Raw genomic sequence first — 22,506 nt, 5'->3', positions numbered from 1 at the left:
TCAATGGCTTCGCAGTGTTGATTATAAGAATTCATCATACTATTTATAGGTCCATTTTTTGCGTATTCCGTACGATGATGGTTAAGAGCAAATAAACTACGGTGTCGAAGTTGTCGAATGGGTGCATAAAGGTTCAATTTAGAAAGTAGTACTGCTGAGTCAACGTTCTGCGAAACGATATCGTTTACAAATGAAGCCATCGCGTACTCTCGCCGTTCTTTTAATGTTTGAATGTCAATCGACATGCAGCGTGCTTCATATGACGGAAGACGATGTGCGGTCCAACCTAGCTTACGAAGAGCATATAGTAGAAATTGCTTTTGTACTGATTCTATTCTTTCTTCATGTACGCCAGGACGAGGAGACCACACAATGCTACAGTATTCCAGTATTGACCTCACATAGGCGATATACAAAGTTTTGATAGTGTACGGGTCTTGAAAATTGTAGCAGAAGCGTTTGATAAACCCTAACATGTTGTTTGCCTTGTGTATGATAGTGTTATAGTGGTCGATGAAATTAAGTTTAGAATCTAAGATTATTCATAAATCCCTAACTTTATCACATTTCTTCACATTCTGATCCCCTAATGCAATTACAATTTTGGGCGTTGTTAGCTTTCTGCTAAAGGATATTACATTGCATTTTTTTACATTTAATTTAAGTAGGCTTTCCTCACACCAGATGTAAAATGTGTGGATTTCATTCTGAAATACATTGATGTCTTCTTGACTTTATATTTCCAAAAACAGCTTCATGTCGTCGGCATATATTAGAACTTTAATATTTTTGAGGATGAAGGAAATGTCGTTTACGTACAAAATAAAAAGAAGTGGTCCTAAGTGGGAGCCTTGGGGAACACCTGAAGTAACTTGAATGGGATTTGACTTTTTTCCATTAAATTTTATTATTTGTTGCCTGTTTGTTAAATATGATTCAAGCCACTTCAGGAGACCAGACTCAATTCCAATTTTTGCAGTTTTAAAAGTAGCATTGGTATGTCAATACGATCAAATGCTTTGCTAAAGTCTGTAAAAAGAGCTTCAACATGGTTCCCATTATCCATTGCATTCAAAATTTCTGTGATACTGAGTAAAAAAGCCAGTTTTCTTACATGTGTCGTTTTTGCAAGGACAAGTCCCTCCCGACAGAAATTTTTGACTACAGCTTTCGCACAGACAAACAGACGTGCCACTCGATGGCGATTTCTTCGTCCAGAAATATAACGATTGTTTTGTTTGAATTTTGTTTAGTAGGCAGTGATGGCGCTGCCCTTGTATTGCTAAAAGCAAACGTTTACAGTCACTAGCAGACCCAAAAACCATCAATAATGCCGTTGGTTTCGTTATATAAGAAGACAAAGACCGTTTTTACGGATATTAGTTAGAAGACATTAAGCTCCCATGGTGGCGCATAAGTGTAACGTATCGAAGAAGGAGAAAGACTTTTCAGGATTTTTCATCGAAGCGGCACGTCTGTTTGTTTGTGGCTTTGATACATGATGCATAGTTAGGTAAACCAGCTCACCGCGATCGAAATTTTGAAGTTATAAAATTTAGTGTTTGAATTTTCCCCGCCTCAAGAGGCAAATTGAAATGAAATTCGAAATAACTGACGATTTTCAAATCTATGAGGTGAATGATTATTTTTTGCTGCTTTCCAATAAGCAGCAAGCTTAGTTAACCAATAATAAATTTGACATCGATGTTTTTGGGATTTTTCAAGTAACCTTCAAAGTTGAACTTTCGAAAAACCTTTTCAACTTGCCCCGCTGCACCTTAAACAACATTTTTGACGTTGGACTAACGTCTATATCGAAGTTAGGCACCTGAATTTGAAAATCTAGTAATTCAACCGGGGAAAACCAGGGAAAAGTGGTCAGGTTTTGAGCGCTTATATATCAGTCATTTCTTTTCAGAAATTCGAGGTTTTGGTATCAACCGATCAGAAATTCTTTTACGGTTGAATTTATGTAACAAAAATAACCTATTGTTCGAGATACACTATTGAAAAATTGATAAATCACATCGATTGTCTAAATCATACCGAGCAACCAATCACCGCCTCTCTTCACAAGCACAGTCGACACTAACGGATACAACCGATCTGACTTTGTAAACAGTCTCACAGCTTTCAACCAATAACGAGCTCGCTTTCGGTAGCTGCAACAGGTGTTTCAACACCGTTTTAAAATGCTTCTTTTATCATTACCACTGAACAGATTCTAAACACCAATGGCTTGATTGATGGGGGAAATATTGCGCAAGATTGTCATATAATAATTTAAATATGTTTTCGATACTAAACTAGTTAAAAGTTGTGTTAAAAGTCGTGCACATTCAACCAATCACAAGCTCGCTTCTTGTTTGCTCGCGGATGGATTTTTGCTTTGGGCTATATAATAGCCTGTGTCGTCTCATAGCAGTCATCAGTTAACAAGTGAAAGGCCACCAGGCCGGTCTTGTATAATCAGCAGCGGTGGCTGATTCCAGCGGCCAAACTGAGCTGCAGCAGAACCAGAGCGGTGGTATCAGGCAGCAGCGGCGGAGGTAGTGGGAAGCTGCATTTCTTCATTCAGTTGGTTCTCCTTCGATCTGAGTTGGACCCCACCAGCGGTAATCCAATTCAGATATCAGTGGGTGAAAACAGCCAGAAACTGCACGAGCGAGCACCGCCACTAGGAAAGCTACCGCCATTTAGTGTGTGTGCAGTGTGCACATATAGCGTATGTGCATCTGTATTGCTATGCCATTTGCGATGATAGGGATGGCGCTGTTGCGTGTGTATGGCTAGATATAGCGTGTGTAAGACACTAGCATGTGTAGCATATTATGGCTATTGCGTGTATATCTTCAGCGTGTGTACGGATAGTTATAGCTTGTGTGTGGATAGCTGCTGCGTGTGTAATGATTAGTTATAGCGTATGTATGGATAGTAATAGCACATGGTTGGATAGCTTATGCGTGTGTATAGATAGTTGTATCGGATGTATGGAAAGGAATAGCATGTGTATGGATAGCTATAGCTACAGCGTGTGTATGAATAGTTTTAACGCGTGTTTAGATAGTTATAGCATGTGTGTGAATAACTATAGCGGGTGTTTATCGAAGATTATTATTGTCATTGAAAATATTAAAACGTCTTAACGAACACAGTTGTGAATTTGATTTTACAGCAGCGATTTTAACTTCTTCAGCCAGTCTTTATTCATCGAGGAAAAATTACTACCTATGAATGATCAACACTTATTTACTAGAAATTTGATTTAGATCAAAACGGGTTCTTTTGAGTATCATAAGTGATTGGTAAAAAGAGTTGCAAGTTTTCTCAATGTGCATTCATTAAATTTTCGTTTTTGTTTCTCGGTGCGCGGTTTTGATTTTGTTTCTCGCACACAGAGAAAGAAACAAACTTGTCGCTATCGTGAAAAATAACAAAACAATTAGAAATGCTCTAAATCACAACTGAAGAAGTTAAGATATTTTCCCGTCACTCGCCCAAACCTTGATAACAACTACCGAAAAACGTGTGATTGAGCTCTTGCTATTTTGAGTTATTGAACCAAACGTTTTTTTTTTTTCAAATACATGAAGTTGTATGCTGGGCTGGAACTAACCTAGCATGAGTTTTATCGATTAAATGTCAAACAATTTTCAAATTTAAAATTCTCGGTTGAATCGTTCGGGCTCTAATTTCAGATAGTTTCGTAAAGTTTGCTTTTTGCTTAGATAGGAAAATTTTACCAATTCGCTCAATTAAATGATTGTCTTGGTAGTGCAGCAAACAAAGGGTTGATTCGAATATGTATGAAATGACAGCGATTAAATAAAAGATATCAATTCTTTTAGTATATATTATTATTTATAACGTTTTAACCTCTTAGCATTCAAAAATGCACTGTTAGATGAAATTGCCGCAAATACTAGAGTTGCAATTCTCTCTATTATTTGTTTTAATGGAATATAAGAATACCGTAGTCCAACGTCATACGGTCGTGTCTTAAATACCACCCTCCTACTTTTTTTTATTCTGTGAACGTTTCGTTCGTTGAATAGCGACAATTATATGGAATGGGGACTGTTCGTTTCATAAAGCAGAAAATTAGGGAACATTTTCAGGCAATAATTATTGAATTATAGAACTATACAGATTCTTAAAAACATGCTCTTGATTCTTACGTATTTTTTTAATAAGCCGATAGCATGACTAACAGATTAAACAACCATAAGGAGTAGATTAACGACTAGTTATCAAGTCATTCTGTCAATCACTTTCTTACGTAGAATTACGTCTTACGGCAACATATGAGCCGTTGCGGAACAGAGTGGTCTAAAGATCATTTTTTTCATAAATGAGTTTTTTACATAATCAGCATCTACTCAAGAAACTGAAGTTAGGAGACTAGAAAAATTTCGAAAAATCGAACTATCGAACTGAACGTTTATATTATGTTGAAATTTTGTCTGGAACAGAATGGCCATTCTGTTTTGGAACAGAGTGGTCTATGTTCATAAATCGAGGTAATACCATCATGTAACATGTGACATGTTACAAATTACTTGTTATATGTAGCTTGTCACTTGTCCTGTAACATTTTACACATGGTTTGTAACATGTTACACGTAATGTAACACGAAAAATGTAACATGTCAAGTATCATGTAATATGTAACATTTTGTGTTACATGTAATGTCACATGTCACATGTTATATGTGACATGCCATGTACATCATATAAAATGTTATTTTGTACGAGTTAACGTCATTTTTATTTATGTTTATGTACATAGACCACTCTGTTCCGAAACGATACGAGGATTCCAGTAAAATATATATGAAGTCAGAGTGGTCTATGTACACTGGTATGGTTAATTCAATTATTTCGCCAAAAAATGGTAATTTTATGCATTCACATGTTAAACCACTTCATAACCTTTATATTAGAATATTTTGTTTGAAAGAATCCGTTGAACAGAATTTTATTCAGAGATTTTTCGAAAATTGCTTCTTCTGACAAATTTGCTCGATGTCACATAGACCACTCTGTTCCGCAACGGCTCATATATAGGGGTACAAAGTAAACAACCGAAAACATCGAGAGCGTCACAAGAATGGTCCACTTCCAAATGTTCAAAACTCAGTCAGTTTCCAACCGAATTCCTACATTCCTATAGCAATCGATTGGAAAATCATCTATGCACCCGCTCAAATGCAGAAAATTTTAGTTTGATTTTTCGATCTATTGTCAAACCTTGTTGAAACGCCGATTACGATCTCTGATTGGTCGCTTGATGCTTGCTTTCCCTAACACGGCCGACAAAATACCTTGTTAACAGAGAATGCACTATTGGGGCTATATAAGAACCTCCTTATGCTCAAACCAACCAGTTCACCAGTGGATGGCCTCTAGCAGGGCCTAAGCAAGAAGCAGTGAGGAGCAGCAATAGTGGAAGCGGATAGTAGTAGAGGTAGATCCTATCACTGTTGCAAGATGGTTTACTGTGAACTGGATCTACCAGCAGTAACAGCAGGCGTCGATTTCAAATATCTCGCTACCTTTTATAGTGTATAGACCAATAGAATAAAACAGCACCTTCCTGAATTCTGGATCTTCTTCTTGTGTGGGAAGCACCATTTTTGTGATAGCAACCTTTTTTAAGGACGATCACCTATTTTTATTGGAGCAGTAAAAATGAGTTTTCCACATCTGAATACTACTCATACTGAGTTTACTTCCAAGAAACGGAGTACTATTTACTGCTAAGAATTCTAATTATCATAGTAAGAAAATACAGCACTTGTGATCGGTTCGCAGTGACTTTACGAAATAAATAACGAACAAACAACACAACAAAATGCAACATTACGCGCGAGTGGCAGAAAAAACTTAACTATTTCACAATTTACAATGTTTTACGCAACTTCTTTTCATCTTTCATTCAACAGGGCCAAACTGACATAAGACAGGCTATCGTAATTCTTTGTAAACCGCTTTGATTAAGAATGATCTTGACTCTGTTTATTGGGTTGTATCGCAAATGGATTCCAGAGATAGCATTGTCGTGTTTGAAAATTTCAACTTAAGCGGGATCTCTTGGCAAAGCAATTCCAACGGTTCTTTTTTCCCGATTACCTTTCGTTCTCGATAGACCAGACGTCACGTAAGGTACTAGATACCTTTTGCATCGCTGGTCTGAAACAGTTGAGTGCAGTTGAAAATAAGCGCTTTCGCATACTCGATCTGCGTTTCGTTAGCGACGAACTCTGTGAGGTCTGCACGGTTTTATAAGCTCCATCAGCTCCATCAGTGCTGGTTAAAATAGTCAGATACCATCCTCTTCCACTGGTGGACTTGAAAGTCAACCCACAACATCGTTTTCGCGATACTGCCGATAGCGTCTTCTACGATTCCAATAGGGCTGATTTTGAAGGCATGAACGACTTCCTTCTGCGTATCGAGTGGGATGATGCTCTTCGAAGCTACGATGTTAACCTTGCTGCATCAACTATCTCCGCTATCCTTCTATATGCTATCGATCAGTTTGTTCCCGTGGAAACCAAGCGTGAAGCAACTTAACTAGCTTGGACAAACGCCGATCTCACATACCTGAAAAAAAAATGATACGCGCAGCCTTTCGAAGACACATCAAGTATCGTACGGACTCTACCAGGGCCAGCTATGTATATGTTTGTATATGTACGCTGAATATTAGTAACTGAAGGATTGTCTATACAACGCTTATCAGTATCAGGACCATCTGCAAAATGGCCTTTAAGAATAACCCCAAATGTTTTTGGCGGTACGTCGACAGCCAAAGGAAGGTAACCGGATTACCTTCCACGATGACTAATGGTTTCCTGGAAGTTGAATCGATTGTGGATATTGCCGACCTCTTCCGATCACAATCCAGCAGCATTTTACCAATGAGCTTCTAGATCCGCAAGACGTGACCGCCGCTACTAGAAATAATTCCCGACTGTTGGCATCTGATGCGAAAATCGCTATCACCGATGATATGGTCAAGGCATCGGGTATAGATATGAAGTATTCCACCGGGTGCGGTCCAGACGGGACTCCTTCGCTTGTCATTAAACCCTGCATACACTCACTTGCAACACCGCTAACCACAGTATTCAATCGCTCTCTGCGTACAAGGGTGTTTTCTACTTGCCGGAAAGACTCGTATGTGTTTTCGGTCTGTAAGGCTGTAAGCGAATCGTCTCGAGTTATCGCGGTATAGCCGCGTTGAGTGCTACCTCTAAGCTGTTTCAGTTGACAGTGCTTCGCTTACTGGCTCAGAGATATGCACAATATATATCACCGGATCAGCACAGTTGTATGTCTAAACGTTCGACAACGACTAACTTAACCTGCTTCACATCGTTTGCAACTCGTCAATTAGAAAATGCCCAGTAAGTTGATGCTATTCACACCGATTTATCTGCGGTGTTCGAAAACAAAAAAATCATCAGATTGCCGTAGCCAAATTTGACAAACTTGGCATGAATGATCAATTGCTTGTCTGGCTCGAATCGTATATAACTGGTAGAAATCTGTCCGTCAAAATCGGTAACCGCATTTCCTCACCCTTTCCCGTTTGATTCGGTTTTCCTCAGGGAAGTCATCTTGGACCATTTCTATTCTTGCTGTACATGCACGATGTCAATCTTACTCTGACGTGCGATAAACTATCCTATGTCGATTACTTGCAGTTATAATACACGATAAAACCTGCAAAAAGCGCATTGTTCCTGCAGCAGCAGTTGGAAGCCTTCACTGACTGGTGTCAACTTAACCGGATGTCGTTGAACATATCCAAATGCTCGGTCATTTCGCTTAGTCACAAACGCTCCAACATCCATTTCAACTACGGTTTGGCATACAGTAAAAGCGCGAATCGACGGTGAAGGACTTGGGGATCCTGCTCGATACCAAACTGAACTTCAAAAATCATACTTCGTTTCGAAAGCCTCGTCGCAGCTAGGATTCCTGTTTTGCTTTGCCAAACAGATTCAAAACGTTTACTGCCTGAAAGCTCTACACTGTGCAATTGTTCGGCCGTTATTGGAATATGCGTCTGTGGTTTGAGCACCCCATAATCATGATGGGAGGAAACGCGTTGATGCTGTTCAAAGCAGATTCATCCACTTTGCTTTACGCCATCTCAGGTGTGTAAGTCTACGCCACCTTATAAAGATCGTTGCTTGCTGTCTAGGTTAGGACTGCTGGAGGATAGACACAACTTGGCTAAAGCTGATCTACTTCAAGGCAATATTAGCTGCTCTTCGCTACTTAGCTTTTTGAACATCAACATACGCCACCGCAACTTCCGATCGCACCCGGGAAGGACTGATTATGGCCGTCATGAACCAATGCATAATATGTCTCGATAGCTGTTTTTAACTTCAATGTGTCTCGCAAACTGAACAAACGTAGTTTTAGGCGCATTTTGTGTCAATTTCAGCTTTTATTAGTAAGGTCATTGTGGTAAACGTATTATTTGTTGACTAAAATAAAATCAAAATCTTGCGGTAAGACACGACCACTTCCGCTATTTTCGAAAAGTTATCCTAGAAATGCCCTTAGAATTGAAATTCTCATTCGCCTTTTGTGTTGTTGTTCAAACGCTTTTCCAAACGGAGTTGTGTCAATATGAATCTTTTGAAGTTGGAGCTTTGTTCAGAATAAAAATTGGAGGTTGGAGTATTGACAGCTCAAATTGAGGCAGTGAATTGATTGCTGAGTTGTAAATAGAAAGAAATCGATCATAGGGCTATCAATCTTTGAATACGAAATACTCTAAAGAACAAATGGAAAAACAGCAAGTAGGATCCAACGATGACAGTTTTGTAGTGCTGCGCGTCAAGTCCTTAAAAATAGTCGTTTGTTTCCAACTCTACCTCTTCGTTCGAGTGAAATCGTTGCCAGAGAGACATATTTTGAACCAAGGAAACAACAATAAGTCGTGGGGAACAAGGTGCTATTCATAAGCTTTCAATCCTAGCAAACCATTGCTATTAAAAGTTACACATTCTCAAGCTTGCAAGAGACAACTTAGAGCAAAGAAATATATGGTAGCTTTCTTTGATGATTTTGTTTCAGTATTGCCTGCTTCAGGCGGAGCGAGCAACGGATAGCGAGTGTTTCACGAAAGAATCGTAAACGATTGCACTCAAGCGATCGCAATGATTCTTTCAAATGTTGGTTGCTTGTAGGCGTAATTCGGCTACTCCACGTCGTGCTTTCACCGTGAAATACCACGATGATTCTTGGTGATTTCAAGTATCAGATGCTAATGCACCATGCTACAATTTCCGTAAGCATTGATGATACCTATTTGCTCCGGCAAGCAAACAATTGAACGCAATCTAACGTTCATTTGGATTCATTATTTTGTATCACTGGCGATAATATCTCAAAGCTTCTCGCGATAATGTTGAATGCAAGTGAACTTGGATACAATAAATACTATCGTGTTTGAATCATTCAGTCTCCTTCTATGGTATTCGGAACTCTTAGAAGCGAAAAACAATCAGCAGCGTTTCTATGGAAAACTTGTACGCGAGTGGTAATAGTTGAACGATAACTGATAAATCAAAGAACACATTTGCATGAAATATTGCTAGTGAGTGAGCTTTTCCATGCTTGGAGGGGAACCAGTTTTTTTTACATATTTCACACAGTTCGTAAAGTAATTCCTTCAGTTTATCGGTCGTATCACGAAGCAGCATGAGCGAAAACGTTGTCTTGGTGAAAGAGCACTTTTTTCTTCACCATATGCGATCGTCTCGTCTTGATTTCAATGTCCAATCGACACAATCATGTACAATAAAATTATTGATTGTTTTATCATGTGCAGTTATAGGTTGTCAATGAATATTCTGTCTTGCGAATCCCCAAAAAAAAACTGGCCAACATTATACAGGGTGGCAAAGTGAAAGCGATACACTTCATTTGTCACAAAACTCAAACCAGTTTTTATTTCTCTTCGAAATCGATTTCAATAACATCTATAAGTAGTAAAATTACAACGTATTTAGTTAAGTTCAAATCTTTCACCTTTTTGTGCTTGATAACAGCCCTTAAGGGCCATCCACATACCACGTGGACAGTTTGGGGGGGGGGGGGGGAATTTTTAGAATTCAAACGAGCAGTTGTACACGGTGGGAGGGGGGTTCAAAATCGTTTAAAATCTGTCCACGTGGTATGTGGATGGCCCCTTAGACGCGCCATTTTGCTTGTCTGCTTGCTTGCCACCATAAACTTTCCGTGAATTTTCTGCTTTTTGAAAGCTGAATATCCAAGGTTATTTCTGATAATATTTTGCATGAAAGTGTGGCTCATGTTCATTTCGCACGCTATTTTTGTTGCCGAACGGGCTGGATTTCGCCGGAAACGTTCCTTCACTGCTTTGAAGACCGCTAGAATTCGATTCCTCTTACCAGGTTTCTTCTTGCGAACAACCGTGCCTGTATCCTTGAAACGTCCTGTAGACCAATAATCTGCTTAAATCCAGATGTGACAACTTCCTCCAGATCTCGATGTTAGTCAATCCTTGCAGGTGCAAGAACTTTATTTATTCTCTATTTGAATCGATTGCATTTTTCTTGAAAGCGGAAATAAAAACTGACTCCATTCATTCTAAATAAACAGTAAACAAGTCACTCTTTCAAAACATGCTCCGATGTTTGTCATGTTGTGACAGAAAATACAACGAGGGGCACTCCAATACGTGTATCACTTCTATGTTGCCACCATGTACTGGAAAGCAATGCTGTCCGGTACAGGGTGGCAACAAACACGAAATTCACTTTTCCATAGTAACAAAAAACAGAAGGAAACTCACTTCAAAATAACTTGAGAACGAGTTGATAACATGTCATGAAGTTTTGACTGCATTCTAGTTGAGTTTGGTATGATGCTTTTAATAGAAAATAGACTAATTTACTATTACTTTTTCAATTTTTTATATCTTAGTTCCGATCGCTTCTAAATAATGTTTGTTAAAAAGGTTTCTGCTGTATTCACTTATCGATTGACGAATTGTTTTTTTTTATTATAACTGACTTTGCCTTTTAGCATCTTGCATTTTTCTCTCTAAATCAAATGCAGATTAGACGTAGGACTATGTCTTATTTTAGTAGGGTGGCATACTGCGGAAAGTGTAACGACAGTATGCCCTTTTAGAATAAATGTTATTATGTTATGCTACTGCCACTGACTGGACTTTAAACGCCAATATCTTGAGCGAAAGGTAAAGGTTTCCCCCATTAGCATATCATTTCAACAGTAAATTAATGAACAGTTGAATTGAAAATAATTTATTTTTGGTTTAGCTTTAGGAGGAGGCTCGCTTCTAAAACTGAGGACAGGATGGTGTAGTGCAACGAGGCTCGTAAGGGCTCAACTTTTGTTTCAAGTCATGTCATTTCTCCAGTTTCGGAAGAGATTTCATTTCGTATACATACGGAACGAATGTACAAAACACAAATCTCGTTTCGTGTTGGTAAAAAGGGGAAACGGATCATTCGAACTTTCAGCCTAACACCAAAATAACAAGATGTATCATGTTGGGGCTTGGAAAGAAGACAATCGAATTCTTCTCGTGAAGGATGGAAGCAGCTAGCAGGAGTGAAGCACTCTCAACCAGGCTTTGTTTTGCTCATCTTCATCTTAAAGAGAAAGAGTTTTCTTCCCTCTTAACAACTGCGAGCTTACATTAAATGTGCATCACACCATCTGCTGTAGAGAGAGCGCAGAGTAATAGTTTCTCTGACGAAAAAACGCTCCTAATTTGACAGAGCAAAAATCCAGTGAAACTCTTGTAAATTGCTCATCCCCGCACGCAAGAAAAATGAAATAAATTGCTCGGCGACCAACTGAGCATTGCGTTACCGTTCTCATCGCTCCGGGGTGCGGCAAAAACAGTATAAAATCGAACTTTCTGCAGAATACGCACCCATGGTGAGTTGTGAATCTTCCTATAATATTAAATTCGAAAACGATTAGGATGTGGCTTTAATGTGAACCTAAATGTTTTGATATTTTGCCAACTTCTCTTCTAGTAAAGGAGAAGCTAACGAAAACTACTCCCTCTTAAACTGAGAGAGCAAACAAATGTTTATCCCTAACACGTGATGATAAAGAGTGAAAAGGAACTCTGCGACTGAAATACTCTACGCCCAAATGTGAATAATTACTCACTCTGTGTGAGAGAAAGTCTAGTTCTCCAAGGGGTTTGGCAGGTAGAAAAGGAAATTTGGGCAAAAATCAAGAGAATGGAAGAAGCCTGCTCTCAGTCAAGCAACAGTTTATCACGTTGTTGCGTGTTGCTTATTGCCATTGTGCGGCTGGAGGACAACAAAACAGACATGAGATTAGATTTCAAAAGGCTGCTGTTAAACCGAATAAACCGTCGTTTTTGAGACATTGTAACATTTAGAATGAAGTACAATGAAATTTATGAAACTAATTTAGCATTTTCAGATGAGCACGTCGAACCTTACGCCTGGAATCGGATTAGTTATGTATATACCACTGTTTGTAGACAGTATCGAGTTGTGGTAAACATCAAACTACTGCGTATCTGTATCGGATTTTGATCACAGTTGCTATTTAATAAAAATCATTTCTTAACGTCTTCGAAATATACCTGGAGAAAGGCCGAATAATGCAATTGTCATACCCGCACTGACATTATGTCATCCTTTGTTAAGCCTGGTTTCGGTTTCAGAAGGATTTTTACAATTGTTCATTGTCAACCCATGTTGTAAGTGGCTCCGCCTTTTTTCTCAAATTATGTCATTTATTTAGTTACGCAAAACGCAAAGATTTAATCCCGCATGAAATACAAATATACGGATCCTACTGTATTTTTTTTTTGTTGGTAAAGTGTGCTCTCAGTCAAACAACAAAAAAAAAACAAACATTTTTGCAGCTTGGAAGGAAAAAAATCATAATCTTCTAATTTCGGATGGAAGCAAATAGCAAAAGTGCAATCAGCTTCAAGACAAGTTAACCGAAAAGTTGAAAACTACATATAAGTAGTGGAACAATTTGAAATTTTACACTGAGCTGCGCTTGTGATTGTGACACAAAGCTGTGGAATATATTCACATTTCCCACAATAACAAGCAACGTGAGAACGATTGGATGGACTGTTATTATTCCTCAATTATCACTACTCCAATAAATTCTATTCTTAATCCACTTTCCAGGTTTAATTTTCCTGTTTGCGAACACATTTCACCACGATTGGCTCATCACTGTGAACGGTAGTTTAGCAAATCTATGATGATTCTATGACAGAATTTTGTTCTGCGAACGGAAAACCGTCATCTAAAAACCGAACGGGATGAACATTCTTAGAATCCTAATGAATAATGTATGTTAATGCTTACTAATTATAGATCATTTGAGAGCAAACTGGGCATCTTTTCGTTGAAAATTGTGAATTTTAGCATAATCATAGCACAGATATTCTCGGACCAAGTACGGCTGGGTTATGTTCATCGCTTGGAGCTGATTACCATACGAGCAACACTAAAAAAAAAAATCATCACCATCAATCCTAGCGAGAAACGAATTGGTTGGAACCAAGATAAATGAGAAATTGGATTAGACGATGTCTGCTTTTTGGGCCCTCCAGACGATGTCTAGTCGTTTCGATCTATTTTCGGAACGATGCTTGTTGTGAAGCGAGTGTTTCATTTTCATCTCACAACATTAAACAGGTTAATCGACGCGGTACCCCAGTGACCCTTCGAAACCAGGAAAATAAATCGCGACCGAATGACCACAAAGGAGTGATAAAAACAAAAGCCACATTGAAAGGGATTTAATGAAGAAAGAACTTTACAAAACAGCTTGACGAAAAGTTGACCGTTCTAATTTTCCGCTAGATTTACAGAAGCCATCAGGCAGCTAGTCTTTGATTTTAATTGAGTACTTCGTGGGTCGAAGCCGCACCTTAAATTGTCTAAATTGCCACATCACTGCCGGGTCCAGTAATTAGGGACCTCCGTCAGGGTGCGGCTAATAATGGTTCAAAATGCGAGATTCGCCGGAGCCGATAAACTGCGTCGCTTTCCTTCCAGCCAGACAAAACATATAGCAGCATTCGATTGAAAGTTTCCATATAGTTGATAATGATATTATAGAACAGAATCGAACTGATTCTTCATCAGTGATCGAAGCCATTAGAATTCGGATTTCTGCTGGTGCACGGGTCCGCTGTGGCAGAGTAAAAGGCGAACGGTCAGTTTGCGATGGGCGACGGCGGATATGCTGTTAAATAATTAACTTGGCATGGCGGTCGAATGCGGCCCAGCCGTGGCTAAGGAGCTTCTATGAAAGTCTAATACAATCGAAAAGCAGTCTCCGCAAATTAAACGAAACATCTCCAAACAACACTATCATCGTACGGTAGGCTGAATGCTGCTCCCGGTAGAATGGATCACACGAAACAGAATGTGATCATCATCGTCATCCTAATAACGATAATAATGACGATGACGTGAAGTTCTACAAAGCGATAATCCCACCTTCTCAGGTAGGAAAAAGAGTTGAACCGGCCAAAACAGCATTTCATCCCGGGGGCCCGCACTGCACGACGACGCTAGGCAGGACAGTGAATCGGCAAAGATATAGCGATTTTTGTGTTCATGATTTGGGACACTTCATGACAAGTGAAGTTATGCAAGAATTTATGGGCAGCACACTTCGTACGTTGGAATTTGCGCTTCCACACCACCCGCGATGTTACTGTAAATAGAAACAACGGTATTGAAAACCCTTTCCCACTTTGCAATGTAAGAAACATGTTTTTGGGTAAATTTCATTCCTTCGCAGTAGAAAAGTATTTCCTAGGTGCGTGCCATATTGGTGGGTAGTTACTCTGAATAAGTTTCAGAACCGACCGTTTTATCGCTGTTGATGTGTGGCATCACTTTGATTCAGCTTTTATGATTGTTCTCATGTTAGTGGCGTAACCAATTTACGGCTCGAGACGTAAAATTTTGAGGACTCGCGATATAAATTTTAACGACAGACCCACCTGAAATTATGCGAGCATCAATTTTTTCTTTCTTTTCTGCCAAGTCTTGTGATCTGTTTTGGTCGGGCTCGGAAATCGGCATAAAACACGCAAACAGAGAGAAACATAAAATCGAAATCATCTGTCTCTGGTCAGGTATTAGCTCGTAAGCACCCAATCTACGGTCAGTAGTGGCGCGCTGGTGCTGTCTTCGCTAGTGATCCCATGATGGGATAGATAGACTAGCATCAGCACCCAAACGACCATATATGAGGATTGTAGATGACCGATGAGTTTCTTTCATCCACAGCAGCAGAAGCAGCAGCAGCATCGCCATCATCATCGTCCGCTAAATAAAATATACAATTCAGCGGAGCTTCCACTGGCGAAGATGGACCGCTTATAGATCAACAAGATGTTTTACACGCCACTGACACGGACTTTTTGTTCACGGCCAATAATACGTATTGACACCTGGGCAACATTTTTGCCACAGGTGACCATATTTTCGAAGCGTTTAACATTCACTTCACTTTTTCTGTGCGTTAGCCATCGTGATATGGCATTACAGCCGCAAACCAGCTCCAGTCAATCGATTATGAATCGGGGTTTCGGAATACCAGCCGTGAGTTGCGTTCCAGCGGTAACGGGTTAGAATTTTTCCACCGCACCGCAATGTAGCCAAGTGAAAATATGTCGAACCCCTTCAGCTGAAGGACAGTAAAATATTAACCTCGACAGTTACAATACCTAATCCGCCGGGCACCGAACACGGCATTTACGAAACAAATGACGGAACGCTCAATCATTTCTCTATACGAAAAAAAAAAACGTGATTAAGGTTTGACCACATATCAAATAGCACTCTCGAATCAACTTCTCAGTGTCGAATTCTTATGTTCCCCCACTGCCGCCTCCCAACCGCCCAGTCGGTCTAACCTTTCTACACACAATGTGCTTCCCGCCACAAATCTCATCGGTCAATCGTTCATCGCAAGAAAGCATAACTTTTGTTCTCCAGCCAGTTGTGGTCCCAATAGGCACATGCTGGCTATTATGCTAAGGCTCGCGCGTCGCGACTCAATCGAAAACCACAAAAGTCTCTTTTCACGGCACATTGGCTCTTTTGCTCGCCCGTTCGTTCTTCTCTCCGCTGTTCGATTACTCAGCTGTTCGATTCTCTCACCTGCAATAGTGGATCTCCCGCTGCCGAGGGAAACTCCCAAATCCAAAACATTACAACATAGATCAGCATTGTTGTGGGATGTTCAATTGTTCAGAATCGGAGAAAAGAAACCTGGAAGAATTTCCATGATATACCGCGGAACAAAGTTCTACGAAGCGCTGAATTCTTTTGGTTAAAGGTTTGGTCATAAATATTATAAACGTTATTGTACGAGCAAGATACTGTTGTCAACAATCCCTGAAATTTGAATAATCTAGGGTATCGGCTCTATTGACGTCCGAGGGAGTTACTGGAGTCATAGAGAACTAATCTTTAGCAGCAAGGTACTCTGCATTATGAAGAACCATTATACAAGAAATTACCGATCCTAAACATCATTTATCCCCCTGACGATAACAGGTAAAACCTGACGATAATAAAGCTGATACCCTAAATAAGCCAACAATTTTATTCCAACTAACAGAAAATGAAAATGCTTCCTCTGCTTCGGAGACGGGATACGAAGCATAAAAAGTATAGATATCAAAGTGTACGTGATAATATACATTGAGTTGAAACACGGAATGCTGGAATGTTAATGGTTATAAAATTCGAGTAGTGAGAATAACGTTTGATCTTAACTTCTTCACATATTTTGCTCTAGTTTTGTTCTAGATTGGAAATATAAACATATATGTCGAAAACCTGGAAAAACCTGAAAAATCAGGGAATTTCAGAGAATTCATTTTTCGATCAGGGAAATCAACGAATAAAACGGAAAACTGGAAAACAAGCAGGAAAAAGTTTTTAAACGAGACGCGATTCTTTTTCAAAGCGCTAAAAGGATTTTTTTCAGCGTAAAAGGGTAATGCGGTACCTTTACTGTTTGATTTCATATTCGATTGAACAGTTTTTTCACTGGGATTTCAGAGTTGCGTTCATCTACGTTGCACTTTTTTGTTTGGAATGCCTAAAAATATCAGGAAAAATCAGGGAATTTCATTGTGAAAACTTTTTCGCCACCCTGATGAAAATTGAAACAAGTTTGCAGTCAATTGTCAAAACAATTGCAATCCTCGGTAAAGGTAAGGTTAATTATATGATTAATATTTTTTTTTTTTGATAGAAAAATAAACCTACAAAAGTTATCCATCGAAAAAAATTTAGACTGCCTTATAAACATATCGTAAAGAAGCAAGTCTTAGCATTCATAACCTTGTATGCTACCTACGATGAAGTTTCGAGAAATAACAAAATTTTATGTACATATACATTTTAAAAAATACCAGAAACTTCATCAAGTACTATTTCACTATAAATGCAAGGAAAAACAAAGTATACATTCGACTAACGACTGGTTTTCAATGGCCCTCTTTCTATTTTTCCGAAAAGTTATTGCCTCAGTATTGTTGATAAGATACGACCGCATCATCCGATCAGCTAAAATCAGCTGCAGCTCGACTGCGGGCAGAGCCAGTTCCCAGTCAACCGTCCTCTTACTGCAGTAATCGGTTATGCAATGAAGAATAAATTTCTGCATGCTAGCTTTTGTACATTACTACTGAGAGTGAAACCTCCGGTAGAAGAATTATACATATAGCCCAAGAAGTGCATCCCCGGTTAACTAGGTATAATATTCTATCGACCGTGCTAAGAACACCAAGCACTAAGCGATCAATCAGAGGTCAAAATTTACGTTTCAATAAGGCTTGACAATTTTCAGTAGGACAATAATTTGAATAATCAAATTACAATTTTGGGTGCCTAGATGTTTTTCCAATCGATTGCTGTAAGAATGACGGAAATCAGTTATAAACTGACTGAACATTTGAAAGTGGACAATTTTCGTGATGCTCTCGATGTTTTCAATTTTTCAATATGTACCGTTTTATATGTTGCCGTGGGACGTAATTCTACGTCAAAAACAAAAAAACTACGAAATTGGATTTTTAGTGTCCAGACGAAACGCTAGCTAAAGCTGTTGGTCATGGGTTCAAATCTTAGAATCAGGTTATTCAATATCAAAAGACTTTTTACTAATTTTAGTTTACAGTAAAAGACATCTCAATCAAATGCTTGTTCATGTTAATGTGCTAGTGTGTGAAGTCTGTTTTATTTACTCAAAACAGTGTTTCGCTGCAGTCGGAATATAATATGATATTTTTTAGTGCCGATTAAATTTTCTGAAGAAAAAAAATTTTCTGAAGATCATTCGATTGAATTTTCAGCAAATTTTATTGTTTGGCCGTAAACGATGCGCGTGAAATATTTCAACAGAATATGACAGCTTGTTACAAGGATGAAAATCTGGTATCTGAAAGGTAACTTGAAGCAACAATTGGTTAAGATTGGAGAATATTTTCGAAGAATTTCGCCATTCGAGAGCAAATAACTATCTTTGGCTGAAATTGAAGCGTAAATGAACAATATCTACTCGTCGAATTCGTCAGGTTTTAAAAAACGACGCCTGTACCTCGACTTCTGCTTCCTTACAAGAAAGCCTGTATCGCTTTTGTTGAAAAGTGCCGATTTTAAGACGATAATCAATCAAAAGCCAGCGGCGAGAAAAAATTTAACCTCGACGGACCAAATGGTTTTACTAGCCGCTGGCTTGATAAGAGACAAAAAGACCAGCTAGGGAGAGAAACAAAACTTCGGTGGAGCGACAGTGATGAGATAGGCCGGCATTAGCATGGTAGAAAAAAATACTTCAATGTTCAATTTCTTCATGGAAGTTGCTATTGAATAAAGAAGCTACTTTTTTTTTAAATTAATTTATAGGAATTTTAACTGCAGCGGCAATCATTCATCCCTGAAGAAGTTATTAAATGAAGTACCAATGGCATTTACCAAAAATTATACGGATCAAAACAAGATTTTCCAACAGGATTATGCTGCTTGTCAAACGTCGAAAGCTGCACAACTTTTTTTTGAGGTTTCACGACATCCGTTTTGGAGTTGTCAGCCGGCAGTTCGATAGAAAATGTGAGGTGTTTACTCTCTCATGGACGGAAGTATGCAGCGGCTCACTACTAAACTTGATCCGTGAATTTTGAAAAGTATCATAATTTCTATGCTACGAAGATTGCAAGAGGGCATACCTAATGCAGAGATTCTGTGCTGTGCCCCACGGGTCCATGAAATTTTGTTAATTAAAAATATTTTTGTGAAAAAAATTACCATGAAACGGGGTGAAATTGATCAATTTTTATAATATTTTCCAATTAACTACCCGATCAGACGAGCATAACTAAAAAAATTCAAAAATCTATCTACACGAGATACAAATAACATATTTTGATACGAATTTGTATTTTTCCATATGCTTTTGACATCATCAATTAATCTGAACGGGATACCATAACAAACCCTGAAATGAAGTTGTTCTGAACCAAATCTACAAGTATTTCGTCTCTATCAAACTATGTTATTAGTAACAATGGTTGTTATAAACCTGTTCTATATACTATCATATTTTGTTAGAAAGCTGATACGTTAGTAACAAAGTTTGATATAAGTTTGATACTAGCAGAATAGTTTTTGTTATAATTTCTGTTATTTTAACACCTAACGGGATCAAATTGAAAACACAGCCTGATGGGTTTTTCGCATAAAAAATTAACAGCATCTGTTTTATTTTTGTTTTGTCCTTCTGATCGGGTAGCTTCATGTACATTTTTCCCAAAATCTAAACATATAAAAATGCAGCTCTGTCTGTCTGTCTGTCTGTCTGATTCATATAGGCTTGGAAACTACTTAACCGATCGACGTGAAATTTTGTATATAGGGGTTTTAGGGGCCGAGAAAGGTGACTAAGATAGTTTGAGACCCCTCCCTCATCTGGAAGGGAAGGGGTCTCATACAAATGAAACACAAATTCATGCACATCTCGAAAACTAACCAAACAAATGGAACCAAATTTGGCATGTGGATGTTTTAAGGAGTGATAAATATGTCCATATTGGTTCGACACCCTTCCCTTTTCTGGAAGGGAGGGGTTCCATACAAATGAAATACAAATTTCTGCATATCTCAAGAACTAACCAAGTAAATGGAACCAAATTTGGCGGGTGGACGTTTCTAGGGGTAACAAATATATCCATAATGGTTTGATACCCCTCCCTTCTTCTATAAGGGAGGGGTCCCACACAAATGAAACACAAATTTCGCACAGCTCGAGAACCAATCAAGCAAATACAACCAAATTTGACAGGTGAATGTTTTTAGGTGTAACAAACATGTCCATAATGGTTCGACTTCCTTCTGGCATGTCTCCAAATACATACCATTTTGAAATCCAAGATGGCGACTTCCGGTTTCTGAAAAATAGCGGCAAATGACCAAATAACACCCAACATGAGTGTTTTCGGAATTGTTATGATGCACTGAAGCCACAAATTGACCTCAGACAACGTTTTGAATTGTAAGATGGCGACTTCCGGTGACTGGGAAACAGCCAAAAATTAACAAATACCACCCCATATTAGTGTTCATTTAACAAGAATGACGCTCAGAGGCCAGAAATTGTCTCCAAATGCCATTTTGAAATTCAAGATGGCGACTTCAGGTTTGTGGAAAACAGCGGCAAATGACCAAAAAACTTATTTTCAAAGAGCACATTGAGAGTATACAAGCCAAGTGCATCAAATATACGAGATGTTTATATCCTCTCATCAACAGGAATTCTAAACTTTGTTTAAAGAACAAACTTTTGCTTTACAAACAAATTTTTAGACCAGCAATGCTTTATGCTGTACCGATCTGGTCAAGTTGCTGTTCAACAAGGAAGAAAACGCTCCAAAGGATTCAGCATAAAATTCTGAAAATGATTTTGAAGCGTCCTCCTTGGTTTGGTACACTCGAATTACATAGACTTACTGGTGTTGAACCATTAGAAGATATGTCAAATAAAATTATTAACAATTTTCGACAAAAATCGTTGCAATCCTCAATTGCTACGATAAGCTCTCTTTTGAGCCAATAAGTTAGCATTTAAGTTAGTTGTAAGTTTACTTTCCTTTCTTGACAAGTAGGTTTAAATCCCTACGAATGATAAGTCCTAATTGCGAAAGCAAACAAATCCTAACAATTAAAATTACAAATTTCTAACAGTGTTGAGAAGTCACCATTTGTGATTGGACACACATACTCATTATTTACTAATTTATTTTTTTTTATTCTCGCTTATTTTCCGTCGGTCTGGTTCCGCCACTGTTGTGGCTAATCACCGACGCCCAGGGAGGCGACTCCACACCCAGGACCCTAACTCACGACCCGTTCATTAACGGACCGGCGCCAACGGCTTTACTTCCTCATGCGATGGAAGGCGTGATCCCAGAGATTTTACGCCTCAGAATATCTCCCGGTGTCGGCTAGGATTGAATCTAGACCAGTTGGGTGGGTTGTGAGTGGATCACGCCACCTCACAACCATCGACACCTATGTCGGCGGTGGGATTCGAACCCAGGCGTCGAGCGTGGTTGGCGGAGACGTTACCAACCACACTAGGCCCCCGCTATTATTTACTAATATTTATCATAAATACTTGAGCTACTAACAAATCCCCCCCTTAAAAAATAAAAGCGGCAAATGACCAAATACCACCCAATATGAGTGTTTCTTTAACCAGAATGATGCTCAAAAGCCAGAAGTTGTCTTCAAATGCCATTTTGAAATCCAATATGGCGACTTCCGGTTTCTGAAAAACAGCGGCAAATCTAAACATATAAAAATGCAGCTCTGCTGTCTGTCTATCTGTCTGATTCATATAGGCTTGAAAACTACTGAACCGATCGGCGTGAAATTTTGTATATAGGGGTTTTAGAGGCCGGGAAAGGTGACTAAGATAGTTCGAGACCCCTCCCTCTTCTGCAAAGGAGGGGTCCCATACAAATGAAACACAAATTTTTGCACATCTCGAAAACTAACCAAGCAAATGAAATCAAATTTGGCATGTGGATGTTTTAAGGAGTAACAAATATGTCCATGGTGGTTTGACACCCTTCCCTCCTCTGGAAGGGAGGGATCCCATACAAATGAAACACAAATTTCTGCACATCTCGAGAACTAACCAAGTAAATAGAACCAAATTTGGTAGGTAGATGTTTTTGGGGGTAATAAATATATCCATAATGGTTTGACGCCCCTCCCTCTTCTACAAGGGAGGGGTCCCATACAAATGAAACACGGATTTCGCAGAGCTCGAAAACCAATCAACCAAATACAACCAAATTTGGTATGTGAATGTTTTTAGAGGTAGCAAGTATGTCCATAGTGGTTCGACTCCCCTCCCTTTTCTGTTAGGGAG

General features: G+C 38.9%; 1 protein-coding gene across 2 annotated transcripts in view; it reads left to right on the top strand.

Annotated features, from left to right (window-relative positions):
• LOC129721326 (uncharacterized) overlaps window positions 1-22,506 on the top strand; it is a 142,823-nt gene that overhangs the window by 30,063 nt on the left and 90,254 nt on the right. The window contains exon 1 of one of the 2 annotated variants that reach the window (XM_055673768.1): window positions 17,263-17,284. The exons of the other annotated variant lie outside the window; for it this stretch is intronic. The gene's annotated coding sequence lies outside the window, so the exon portion shown is untranslated. Of the gene's footprint in view, window positions 1-17,262; window positions 17,285-22,506 lie in introns of those variants that run through there. 2 annotated transcript variants of the gene reach the window in all.

This window comes from Wyeomyia smithii, chromosome 2 (genome assembly GCF_029784165.1).
Source record: "Wyeomyia smithii strain HCP4-BCI-WySm-NY-G18 chromosome 2, ASM2978416v1, whole genome shotgun sequence".
NCBI lineage: Eukaryota > Metazoa > Arthropoda > Insecta > Diptera > Culicidae > Wyeomyia > Wyeomyia smithii.
Note: the sequence above shows the minus strand (reverse complement) of the source record. Positions and strands in the feature narration are given on the sequence as shown.